Source organism: Vicugna pacos, chromosome 3 (assembly GCF_048564905.1).
Source record: "Vicugna pacos chromosome 3, VicPac4, whole genome shotgun sequence".
Classification (NCBI taxonomy): domain Eukaryota; kingdom Metazoa; phylum Chordata; class Mammalia; order Artiodactyla; family Camelidae; genus Vicugna; species Vicugna pacos.
Genome location: NC_132989.1, coordinates 46,940,532 through 46,954,368, shown reverse-complemented (window position 1 = coordinate 46,954,368; position 13,837 = coordinate 46,940,532). Strand labels below are relative to the sequence as shown.

Genomic DNA, 13,837 nt, shown 5'->3' with positions numbered 1-13,837 from the left:
TCTATATATTTCTCTTACTTGTTGTCATAGCTACTTTTCAGTGGCTCCAGGTTGTGGGACAGCTTGAGAAATCAGATAATCTCATTTGTCACAAAAATATAAAAAGTTGGGTTCTGCAGGAGCAAAGGATAAGAGGTTTCTTTGAAAACATTTACATTTACTTCATTGATTCTAACATGACATCATGGAGTTGGAGAGGGTTGTGCTGGGAGAAATATTTACCACTGGTACAGTACTAGTGTGACTAGAACCACAGGGACCGGTCACTCATTATGACCCCTCAACAGCATCCCCTTTGCAGGGCAGGAGTTAGCAGTCCAAATCATTAACACTGTAAGCTTTCAAAAAGCTAAACAAGGATTATCCTCCAGTACCTAGGCAAGGCAGGGGTATTTCAGAGGTTTTCTTCCTTTCATAAAGTAAAGCTGCCATCTGAAGATGATGTGCTCTTGCAGACCATCTAAAAATAACTTTTCACTTTCTTCTCATCTGCCTTATTTATTTTTTTAAAAGTTCCTATTATGGAAATTTAAAAACAAAAATACAAGAGATTTTATGCATGTACTTTGTGGTATCTATTTTAATTGCCCAGTTTTTTTTTTAATAACTTGCAGGCTTTTTGGTTTGTGTTCTAGCTGAAGTTGGTGGATAATTGATCTCCAGACAATTGAAATTTTACTGTAGTTTGTATAATAAAAATCATCATTCATAGTACTGACTGAATAAAAAGTGAAGAGAACAGAAATGTGTGTTTTATCTCAGTAATTTATGAGACTGAAGAACTTTCCTGGTGTATTTCATCAACCTCTATATAATAAAAATGGAAACCATTAAAGTCACTTTGATTTTGTCTTTGTAACTGTAACTTGATTTGTAATCTTAAGCTTCAACAAAAAGATTTAAGCAACATACTTCTGGAAAATATTTCGTATTTCACAGATCTTACAGTGAGACATTTCTCCCTACATTTACTTTACTTTAGATTTTCAATTTAAGCAATTTTAACTTTCCTTGATGTCATTTTGAAAATAGTTAATTGAGGCATATTTATAGTGGGAGTAGTCAATGACATAATAACTATTGAAAATTTTATTTATTCAGCATCTTCAGCATACTCTAAATACAGTATCTTATCCTCACTGTAACGCTGCACAGTACTGGCTTGAACCACATGAAACTGTTGTCTTTCTGGACCAAATATCAGCAATTGCAAATGACTCAACCCAGTAAGTAATATTAGCACAAGCCTATGCTACCGAAGAGAACACTGAACAGACCGAAGTGGAACAGCTTAGCCAAGGTCATGAGCTGGTAAACAGCAAAGCTAGGATTCACACCCAAGTTGACCTGGCCCCAAAGCCTGCATTTTGTATTAATAAAAGAGCTGTGGAGGGGGCGTGTGATGGTAGGTGAAGACAGAACAAGGGAAAAAAGATGGGAGACTCCCTTAACTTCTTATAAGAGTTTTATAATTTGCTTGGGGAGACAATAATAATCAAAATTAACCAGGAAAAATAGAAACCATCATACCACAAAGTGCAAAATGATGGGACATTAGCTTTCACACCATGATCTGAGCTTTACTGTTAAAACTTCAGAAGCAATTTTTCTCTGTCCCTTTTCACCCCCCAGAACTGGTTTTCTTGAGGCCATCAAGGCACCATGTCACAAGTTGGTGGGAGGGAAGCCTTGTTCATATGATCTAAGGACTACAAGGGCAGCTTTCTCGAATACACCTATAATCACATATTTATAAGAATAAAATTTTGACTTTGATGTAAGTACAATTCACCACACAAGAATGAACTTCTAGAACATTAATGACCCCAAGCTGAGACCCCTCCCAAAAGTTCCACGTTGCATTTTTTGCATCTGAGGCCTCACCTAGATGCTCCACGGGTGTTCAAAAGCCACACGTCCAAAAATAAACTCACCATTCTTGATTCCAAAACAGTTACTCCTCTAATTTACTATAAGGTGATGGCATCAATGAGCTGCCCAGATGAGAGCCAGAACAGTCATCCTTGGCCTTCATATTCAACCAGTGACTTACTACTGATTCTGTCTCCTAAACAGATCTTCAACCTCCCCTAGTGTCTGCATCCCCCTTGCCTCTGTGCTAGTTTGGACTCTCATCATCTCTTGTTGACCAATGATCCGGTCAACTGGTTCCCGCCTCCAGTCTTGCCCCACTTCAGTCTAGCCCGAGCAGAAAGAAAGCTTTCTAGTTTCCAGTCATATCAAGTATATTTCAAAGATGAAAGAAACCTAACATTATTTACTTACATAGCCTAGTTTAGGGCTTGAACCCAAAAGCAGGGACATAAAAAAAAACCCCAATTTTTGGCAGTTAAGTAATCCCCACTGAAAACAAAGTTGGGCCTATAAACTTAAGTTCCTAATGGAAAATTTATACATGACAACTATTAAATATAATAACAAAAACCAGGCAAAAGTACAGTTCTTCTAAATAAAGTTACCAGAGGATCAAAGGCACAAAACAGTAACAACCACAGTAGTGCTTCTATGTTAACGAGTCTGAGAGCATGCTGAGTTGCTCTCAGACTTTTCATTCTCTAAGCAACCGTCCAGCAGATGGCTAAAGAACCCTGAACTCTGCTGAAGTCCCCCCAGGTACTTCATCAACTCCAGGGGTGGGGCAGAAGGAGGAGGAGGGTGAAGGAGGAAGCAGGGAAAAGAGAGAAGGGAAATTACAGGCAAGCTGAATTCCTGGTTTCATGCTTCCAACTCAAACGGGGCTGCTCAACTCTTTTTTTGCTAAATATATTGTGGTTCTTCATAAAACTTAATTGTAAAAGGGTAACAATGCTTTAAATAGTAATTTAAATGTTAGTGCTCTATAGTCTAAAGCTTTAGAGTAAATGAAAAATACTTTAATTCAAAGGGTAGCAACTAATAATGTAAAAATAGCTTTTATCTAAATAATCATTAACACAATACCAATCCCTCTTGTATAAATATGAAACACTCTATTTTGTATCATCTTAAGGATTTCCTGTTTATAAAATATTTCGAAAAGGAGCTCATCCCAAACTCAAGATTTTATCTGATATTACTGGGTTTTTTTCCAGAGTATCAGATATTATTGTGATCAATTCCTTTTGCTTTGATTTCTCATATAATCATATAATCTAATTGTTAATGAGCAATTATACCCTTCAGACAAGGTATGTGGAATGCCTGCTCAGATTTCTGTTAATATTTGTTTAGTATTTGTGAAAGAATGTATAATTAGCACTTACTATCTGCTGTGAGATTGAGATCTTAGAGTACATCAAACACACATTCGCAGACATTTGTAGATAAATATAAGCAGTAACAGGTAAATCTGAATATACAATCAACATATGTGATGGACATATATGCCTACATCATATACACTCAACATGCAACATATGTACATACATCTCCTCTCTTTGGATATATAGTTGAGGCTATAACTTACCTACACTAAAAGATTACTTTCAAGCCTTTGCCCATCTGGAATTATTTTCATAGTGCAATTTCATATCATATTATTTGGGTGGAAACTTGCCTTTTAATACATTCTATGTATTTTATATTTTCACTGGGCCTCACCTGCCTCAGGCAGCTTGTGGCCTCCTATGGTAATTTGTAGGTCTACCTTTATGCCTCTGAGCAACATTTCTTGAGAATGAAGTATGGGACTGCAGTCAAACTAAGCAGGAATATAAGGGCATGACCATGATGGGAACCTATCTAACATTATGCCCAAATGAACTGAAAGGAAAAGAAGTAGACTGCATGCCTAGAGCGAACCTTTTTTCTTGGTGAGTTCAGCAAATCTGGTTAAATTCCTTAGATCCAAAAGTACATTTTGACCTTTTCTTGGAAACTAGATGACAGACCAATCAAACAGTGAGAATAATTTCTACTAATACATGTTTTTTGGAAAGGATGATCCTTAAACATCATAGGTATTCAAGATACATTACATTTAGTACATACATCTAGAATTTACTACTCTAAGCTTCATGTACTAAAGCATAATGGGTAAAAACTATTTTAAATAAAGGTAAAATAAAAGATAAAGCAAGATCCACCAAAGCACCTACCAAAGAGACCATGCATAACATCACAATAACAAAAGGAATTACAGGTTACGAATATGTGCTGTTAACATGGTGTTCAGTTCTTTTATATACATTTACTCAGTTAATCCTCATCTTATTCTTGTGCTGTAAATGCTATTTGTGTCATCTAAATGAGAAGGCTACATTTCAAATGAGGCTGAACGACTTAAGGACAACAGTTAAGAAGACGTAGGGACAGGACTGGAGCCCAGATCTGTCGACTGTCCCAGACTCCAACATCTCCCCTCTGACCACTGATAATTAGATACAACTCATAAAGGAAAGAAGGCAACAGGATTCCAGTGGGGAGATCATGCCTAATAAATGTAAATAAAATAAAAGGAACATGACTAATAATGTAAATTGTTATGAACGGAAACTAAAGTAGCCAAAGAGATTCAAAGGCAACTAAGGACTTTCATTTTTTAAACAGTCTGAACAAGAAAACGAAGAATCTACACAGTCATAAACATTATGCAATATTCGGGTTGTTCACAATACTACTGTTACATTAAACTTAATTTTCTTTTAATTAGGCATATCTCTAAGATAGTTTCCATTCTGCATGGAAAGTAATGTGATACTAGAATGCAAGGGCAGACATTTCCTAGTCAGACTTAGAAATATAGTCAACTTTTGAATTACAATTAGTATCTTAGTAAAATAGATAAAACTCCCATGACATATACAGTAATTCTTTGATGAATGGAGCAAAATATTAATAGCTAATTTGCACCTTCCTACCCTGTTGTCCTCTACCTCTCCTTGACCATATCATCCATTTGCACTTCACACATTTACCTTGTAAAGATCTATGAAGTGTGACTACAGTGTAATGAACAAGGAATAGTCTCAAAAGATGACTAATTTGAAGGAGATAACAGTAATCTAAATAGGAAAGTTCTAGTATGTTGATTAAAGATCAGTCACATCACTTTATAGAGCGCTTCTGGGCACTGCTACATTTGGGAATTTCACATGCAGCAGCCACAAAACTCACACAAGCTCAGTACTCAGTGCTGTAATCTCAGCACAGTGCCAGATCAGAATAGCTGCCAACTCCAAAGCAAAGCAAAACAAACAAACAAACAAGAGGGAATCAACAAAGCAAACAAATAACCAATAGGATTCTACTTGGTATCTCCTTGACCTAGTAATATGCTAAGAACTAATTCCCATGTATTTTGGTTATTTAGTTATGGTTAGATTTATCTGCTAATTTCACCAATATTCAAATACTGTCTTCAGCATGCAGGAAAATCCACTCATTTATGCAACAAATGATTATACGTATCCACTAGGTTCCAGACACAGTTCTTAGGCACTGGAAAATGAAAGAATGGGTTGAGTGGGAGACAGATTAAAAAATATATGATTTTAAAGGCAAAATGTCCATATATTCAAATTTAAAGAAATCTTGGACTCATTTGAGAAAACAATAAATATAAAAAATGAGATATGTGGCCAAAAATCTGTATGTGATTAATTCCCTATAGAGAATCATGGGTTCAAAGACAGGAAGAATCTCATGCGTGCTGGAATAATCAAAAAAGACTTTGTAGAAATGGGCTGGGGGCTGAATCATTAAGCATAAATGGGCTGATAAGTGAAGAGACGGCATTCTGGATAGTGGGTAGGGGAAGCAAAGGCTCTGGGGTGGGAATGCACCTGGTAGGATGGAGTTCAACAAGGATATCAGTGAGCACATGAATCTACGAAGAGGAACAGTGGGTACCAAGGTGGTAAATGCAGACTGGGCTCTCCCTGCAAAGGTCCTAAATGCTAGTTTGGGAAGCTGAACTGTACTGAAAGCCCCTGACAGCCTTATACATATGGATCTGGGACAGTGTTCTCCTGCTGAAATCGTTCTTCCTGCTGTGCCAACACACACTTCCGCTGACTGCAGCACAGCAAGTGGCCACAGCGATAGATTCTGTCCCATGTTAATTATGATTAACCAAACCCATGATGATATCACTTGTAAACATAAATGAACATAAATAGATATTTATACTGAATTATATTGAGATTCTGGGGAAAACAAGAACAAAACTGAACAGAATTCTGAACTGTGGATCAACGTAGATTAAGTAAAAACACAGTGAAGGGAGTATTCAGTCAGACCATTTCGAAGACTCATTATCAGCTCCTTTAAGTGTACCCTGAGTACTTCAGAAAGAACAATTGCACCAAGCTTCCATGGAAAGAACCACAATTTGTGCACAGAGTCTCAAGACTGTCAAATTAGTTTCAAATAATGATACCAACTGTATGTGAACAATGTTTATTGCTCAGTGGCTACACATAACTTGCATATTCTTTAGACTAAAAGAGCTTCAAACCGTAATTAGCTGCCTTGCCTAATGAGCACATGGAACTTTAGGAAGGTGGTTGAATAAAACTGTCTTCGAAATCCTTAGACGACGACGGGAATGATGGAAATACAAAGAAGAGCTATTAGTCCCGCAGACCTCGGAAACATTTCCCTCCTGAACTAAAACATTTTTCCAGCCTACCCTGCATCAGAAGCTTAAGCAGCACAATCTTACTTTCCTCACTAATTAGCATCTATTTGCCCCAGGGATTATTTAAGAAAACATAATACAAATGGCAGCATCTCCTTCACATCCTTGTCCAGTGAATTCTGAGACTTTAAATACACTACAAATCTTGAATGCAGAGACAAAAGGGGCGAGTGGGAGGGCTGCATACAAAGATGGGGGAGGCCGTTAAAGTTGACCAACGCTAGGGTAACTGTCCCTAAAGAATCTCCTTCAGAATTCAGTAAACCTCACACTCAGGCACTGGGACCAGACAAAGCTGTCCTCTACTTCAAGGAGGTTTAAATATTTCAGGGATAAAAGTAAATCTTCAGAAAGTTAAACAAATATGTTTATATTTACCTTATTACTATTAAAGCTAAATGGCTTAATATATGGGCAATATATTGGTTGCATTCTAAGAATCCACTTATTTGGAAAAGCAGTTACTGAATTCTTCTTGGAGAGCTACATACATTAAACTAAAGCCACCTCACCATAAACCACTGAAAGCAGCTCAGAATTGCCAGTATGATTTGCTCACAGTATGGGATGGGGGTTGTAGGGAGAGAGGTTCCAGAGTAGGTGCCTGGCCAAGGGGGTACAGGGGACAAACTATTCAAATAATTCAAAAAAAAACTGTGAAGGAAAGAAAGAAAGAATGGAATTGGGCTTGACTCTTTTGAAAACTAAGAAAGAAGCAAATGAAGTAAATTAAAAATCATTCATTCTTAAAAACTTCATCAATGACAAATGACAAATAACTAAATTACGACTTCCACTTTACAGGAAGAAGGCTGACAAAATTTTAAGGCTAACTGTTTTACTCTTCAGAGGTACAAAATGAGAAACAGCGTGGTGAAGTAGAGAGTCCCACTAAGCGTATCCATCTAAAACCCACAGCAAAGATCAGACTGGATGGTGCAACAATGTAAGTGTTCATTATACAGGAACGAGCCAGGGATTCCTGGCAGCCAGGGTGTTCACAGACCCAGATAATAGTAATAAAACAAGAAGAAGATGTATGGAGCGTAAGAATTGGAAGGAGACAAAAAAAAATAAGATTACTTACTTAAAAAATGCAAGAGACAAACTGACAAACTATTAAAAATACTAAGAAAGTTCAGTAAGACGGCCAGTTACAAGATCCATAAAACCAACTGCATTTCAATACAGTAACAACAATCAGAATTTAAAAGAGGGAAGAGATCCTATGGACAAAAGTTACACATACACGAAATCACATTATATAGGAATATACCTAACAAAACATGAAATGGCTTTGTGGAAAAAATTATAAAACTTTATTAAATGGCATAAAAGAAGCCCAGAAATGGAGAGTTGTACCTAACTTATCGATGGAAAAATTCAATGCTATAAAATAGATCGTCTTTTTTTTTTATTTTCAGAAAAATCTATACATCCAGTGCAAGCCCGCCAAAAATCAACATAGTTTTTAAATAAACTGTAAGAAATTGATTGTAAAATTCATATGGAAGAATACTGTGTAAGAATGAGGAAGACAATTTTGAAAAAGAATTAAGGGGGATTAAATCTACTAGATTTCCTGTCAAAATATAAAGTTATAATAACTAAGACTAAAGTACTGAGGACATAATAGACAACAGACAGAAGAGGGTCCAGAAACAGGCCCCTAAAAATACGGAACTTCTATGAGACAAATGTCATATGAAATCAGAGGGGAAAAGGTGTCAATAAATGATACAGAGACAACTTATGATCATTACATAAAAATATGTAGATTCCAACCTCACATGTAAAAAAATAAATTTCAGGTCAATTAGAGATCTAAATGAGAGAAAACCAAAATAATTACAATACTACAGGAGAATATCTTTTTGACTTTGGGTTGAGGAGGGCTTACTGAATAATAGAAAACAGAAAAAAAAATAATAGAAGATAGAAAATGGAGTTCATTCTGTGCCAAGCACTCTGCATGCATTAACTCACACACCTCACAACAACCTGTGAGACAGGCAGTACTATTATCATCGTGTTATGGCTGAGGAAACGAAGGCATCGAAAGGCTGTGGAAGTTGTCTTAAGATTTCAGGGTCAGTAAGTGGCAGAGCTGGGATTCGAATCCCAACTCTCAAGGCCTAAAACAGATAAAGAACACACTGATAAACGTGGCCCTGTAAAATTCAATCGCTTTAAAGACAATCATATTTTAAGCTAAGGTAAATAAGTGGCAGACGGAGAGAAAATATTTGCAGCATGTAACAAAGAATTGGTATCAAGAATATATTTTAAAAAACTTGACAGAAGTCTATAAAAGTAGAAAAATGAACAATGGCTACAAATAGAGAAGAAATCAAACTGGCTGATAAATATGTAAAAATACTCATCTTCACTACTAATTGAGAAAATGCAAATTAAAATGTCATTGAAAGGATGTTTCTTATTGGGCAGAAGAGCAAATACAAAGGTTCGATAACACAAGGTGTTGGGAGAATTAGGAAAATGATCACTCTTATTCTGTTGAGGGAGTTATAAATCTGTGCGGCCACTGTGGAGGGCAATTCGGAAACATGAATTTAACTGAAAACGAGTGTAACTCAGGATGCAGACATGCTGGATCATAAGTGCACACTTTGTGGAGTGCTTGCTATGTGCTGAGCCTGTAACTCAGCACCTCATGTACACACTCACCTAATCCTTACAACAACTCTATGATGAGGAGAAGGAAGCTCAGATTGCTTAGGTAAGTCCTCCAAGGTCCCACAGCGACTAAGTCGAGAGCTGGGATTTTTAACCAGCAAAATATATTGCTTTGCTGCACACAAGGAGGTCCAGTGAGTAATTTGTAATAGTTAAAAGTGAAAAAGAGCTTAATGCTCATTACCAGGAGAACAGATGAATACAACATGGCAGATTCATTTTATGAGATTCACAAAGGGGTTAAAAGAATGTGCTAGAGCTATAGATATCAATATAGATGAATCTCAAAAGAATATTGTTACTATTGTATGGGTACATTCATACTAATATGCATAGAAACGGTCTGAAAGGAGTACATCTGTCACAGTGTTTTCCACTAGAGAAGATGAGTGTGAGCTGAAAGGAATTTCAGTTTTATCTGTGACATACACATTTTTAAATGACAAAGTATTCATATGTTATTGATGCAATTAAAATATAACAATAAGAAAGTTCACAATTTGGTGCCCAAAAGAACTGGGTTCAGATTTTAGCTTTGCCACTTATTTCCATACTTGGCCAAGGAAACTAATGTTGTAAAGAGGTGTCGTAGAAAGACTCTGGGAAGATTTTAGGACTGATGTCTAGGTGGGGACTGGGGACTGTCTTTGAGGGAGTTTCAGTGGCTTGACCAGGGTAGGAAATAGCTATCATAAGATCATAAATGGTTTGAAAGATGAGGCCATGTTTTGAATCATAACTGTAATCAGATTTTTACACAGTAAGCTCACAGTAAAAACTGAATTACTGGAGACTTTAGCAGGATGTGTGTTTGTGTAGGAGGGTAAAGGTGGAAGGAATTTTAGGAAGCTGGTGTGGACTGTGATATTGACTGCCGAGAGAGTAGCCGTGAAGGACAAAGAGAAGATGTCGTTTTTGTGGAACTGACAGATGGAAGAGAGGACTGTTTTGTTGCCTTTGTTATATTCTGAGTAGGGACGGGGAGTTGTAGAAATGGTGTCAGGTCTCGGAGTAGGGCAGAGAGGGTGGGGCTAGAGAAGCACATGTGCAGCAGCAAAGAAAAGAAGATCCATAAAGGGCTGGAGGTGATACTGATGCTGGTGATGATCACAATGATGATGGTGTTATCTTGTAAGCTCCCTGGATCCCCTTGGAACACTACTTGGGTACAAAAGGTTTAGAGCTTCCCTGAGGAATCTTCGATTCTTAAGAGAAGCACGTTCACTAACTTATTACTGAACTGCATCCTGGAGACTAGGGGCGTGGGTCGGAAGGGATGAAAGGCCACATTCTAACCCTCAGACTCCGCCCCCTTTTTGTCTAAGGACAGCATTCAGGGCTTAGCTTCATACACTCAGCATGGGAGGATGCTATTTGCTAAGAGCAATGGTATCACAGCTCATTCTGCAGATACTGACAGCGGTGGGTAGAAATTCAAATCCAATTTAGGGCCAAGCCAGGGCAATTTTAGGGCTGTTAAAAACAGCACGAGAACATGTGCTACACAAAAGAAATGGATGTATTTGGATGAGTGTATGTAAAAAGAAAAAAAAAAGGGAAAAATACAGGGTAAGACCTCAGATTTCATTCCATGAAGTTAGTTTCTTTTTGTTTTTGTTTTTCACAAGAGACACTTCACACAATGACATGAGTATAACATGCAACTGGGAGTCCACCAGTCTACAGGAATATATTATTATAAGTTTAGTAGAAAATCTAAATGTAAAACCAATAAAATATTTCTTGTCAAATCCAGTTTTTCTCTAAATCCTACAAATAGTTCATTGAAACCAGGATAGTGTTTCTAATTAGAGAGTACATTCAATTTAAGGTGGACTGATGAGGTTCAGAGTCGGGGGAAAGACTCCACTTTACATTTGCTGCTCACACTCCTTCTTTGAAAAGTGAATTTGCTTTCAAAATGTATTAAGAATGAACATGTTGCAGGGGGAGAGCATAGGTCAGTGGTAGAGCATGTGCTCAGCATGCTCGAGGGCCTGGGTTCATTCTCTGGTACCTCCATGAAATAAATTAATAAATAAATATAATCACCTCCCCTTCCCCAACAACAACAACAACAACAACAACAACAACAACAACAACAACAACAAAAAGAATCAACATGCTGAAGTAAGGCTGCAATAGCCCTACTGGAACCATTCAGATAATGGAATTGGATGCCCTCGCTGCTGAGAGGTAAAGGGGATTATGGCCAAGAAAAATTTCCCCCAACCGACTGAAGCTTAGGCATCTAAGTCTGTATCTTTTTCAGGTACACAGCTGCAGAGGATATTTTCTGGCTGCTTCCTAATTATTCACCTGGCCACAGTGGTAAGTGGACATCTGACACATGGCAGTCCCACCAGAGTAAACCCCAGGACTTCGCTGAAATGCTGGGTCACAGATTCTTTCTTTCCTCAGGATGGCCTTTATGAGGTATTGGGTCTGTAACTACTATAGCCCTTTTTGCTACCGCAAGGCGGTTCAGCCTAAGGACAACAGCAATAGACCGAGGGAGGCCAGGTGGAAAGAACTGCAGAAAAATAGAACTGGAGCCTGAGAACACGAGCTGCTGGTCCAAACTTTTCGTGTAGCTAGAAGGACCTCGTCAGGTACATGAGCCAATCAAACCCACCACTCCTTTTTTGTTTAAATCAATCAAGTTGGGGTTTTTATTAATTGCAACCAAGATTCCTAACTGACAATATTCCATTCATTTGATTAGTGTTTTTTAAAGTAAACATGGATAGAACACTGAACTACATTTTAGTCTTTGATGGATAGGCTAATAAACTATCTTTTGTGTAGAGAAAAATTAGTTTCTTACTATAATTGAAATTTTAAAATATATTATTTGCTTAGACCCAAGCATCCCTTCATTATTTTTGGAACTTCCTAAAATTTGAGCCATATGGAATCTGGAAGGGGATGTTTGAATTCTAAATGAAGAGCCTCAACCATTACAAGCTGCATAAAACATAAGTAAAACATTTTTGCCAAATTTTTTTATTTGTATACCCTATTTTAGATCTGGGAATCTGACACTAAAAATGGTCTCAGATTTAATGTTGATTTGTATTCAATGCCAACAATAAAAAAAAAAAAGAACCCTAGTTAATATGTCTTTGGTGTTTTTATTTTAGAGAACTGCTATTTCATAAGAGCGGTTTCCCAGATTGGGTAGGGGCTGGGGTGGGGGAATGGTTTATTCTTTATATGTGAAGAAAAATTTTTCCACCAATAGTCTGGAAAAGATATGCAACAGTCTTTTCTGCAAGAACTTATGAAAGTACTGAGATTTTTTTCCCTCCTTAGCTTCTAAGAAATTTACAGTGAGCCACATTGTTCTTGTGTAATCTAGTCTTGGGACATAATTTTAGAATCTGAAGGTACCTTTTTGCATGCAAAAATAAAAGTAATTTTGGTGCTTATAATAAATCAATAGCTAAACAGGAGACCTATGTTTACTCTAGCCTTGTCTGCTGCCTTGTTCAACTGCTAGAACCAAATACTTTAATCCAAACTTGACTTCCCAAACATTTCATCGTTATTGCTAGTTCTCGCTGTCTCCCATCTGTGTTCAATCAGGCTGACATCCACTGGTTCAAAGAACTTTACACATCTGCCAGCAGACAAAGGATGCTTGGTGCCAGATATCCAAGCTCACCCATAGGAACCTCTGGACTTTTCACCTCGTTGTTTTGCAGCTATTTTCCCCTCACTATATAAAAGCTCATTTAATACTTTCTTTCTCAGACAATAGATTTTTCTGGTGGTGGGGCAGCCTTATAAGAACCTAAACTGGTCAATAAAAGTTTCTCCGTGTAGAGCAGATCTCACCTGTGCCCCACTGGGTGGTGGAGATGGTGCAGTTAACACAAAGTCCAGATCCCAGGTATTATGTCCATATTTATTCAATAAAGACTAGGTAATTTGGGACTATAATAATCAATCCCTTGTTTTCACAAGGTTTTATAAAATGTAAACCACCTAAACATGTTTTAAGGTCATGTTTTTAAAGTCTAAGACAAAAGGTACCGCAGAGATTGGGAAGGTGCTTAGTTGAGGCTAAAGTCACTGTGAGAATCACACCTGATCCACAGCCCAGGTGAGCCCAGAGTGGGTGAGCCACTCCAGGCTCTTTTCTGATGTAATTTTCCTTAAAGCTGCATCACTTCCTGCTTACTTTTTTTTTTTAAACGTAGTTTCATGAGATAAAAATGACACCAAATAAAGAGATTTGAGAATATACAATTTCTGACAAGACTGCTGTTTCCTCCAATAAATTCAATAATAAATAGACATTATGTTTAATCATTTTAAAAGAAGTCAGGTCTAAAATTTGCTATTTTTATTCCAGAGCACAGGCTAAACATCTTTTTTTCTTTCTTATATAAGAAAATAAACTTCATAAATAAGCTATCCCATTTCCCCCGGCTGCTGGGCATAAAATGTGCCATTTAACTGAAGAATATTTTACCTCTTCCATTTATTCTGTTT

The 13,837-nt window shown here is 37.3% G+C and overlaps 1 protein-coding gene across 1 annotated transcript in view; it reads right to left on the bottom strand.

Moving 5' to 3' along the window:
• FBXL17 (F-box and leucine rich repeat protein 17) overlaps positions 1-13,837 on the bottom strand; it is a 433,532-nt gene that overhangs the window by 37,017 nt on the left and 382,678 nt on the right. The gene's annotated exons all lie outside the window — the stretch shown is intronic.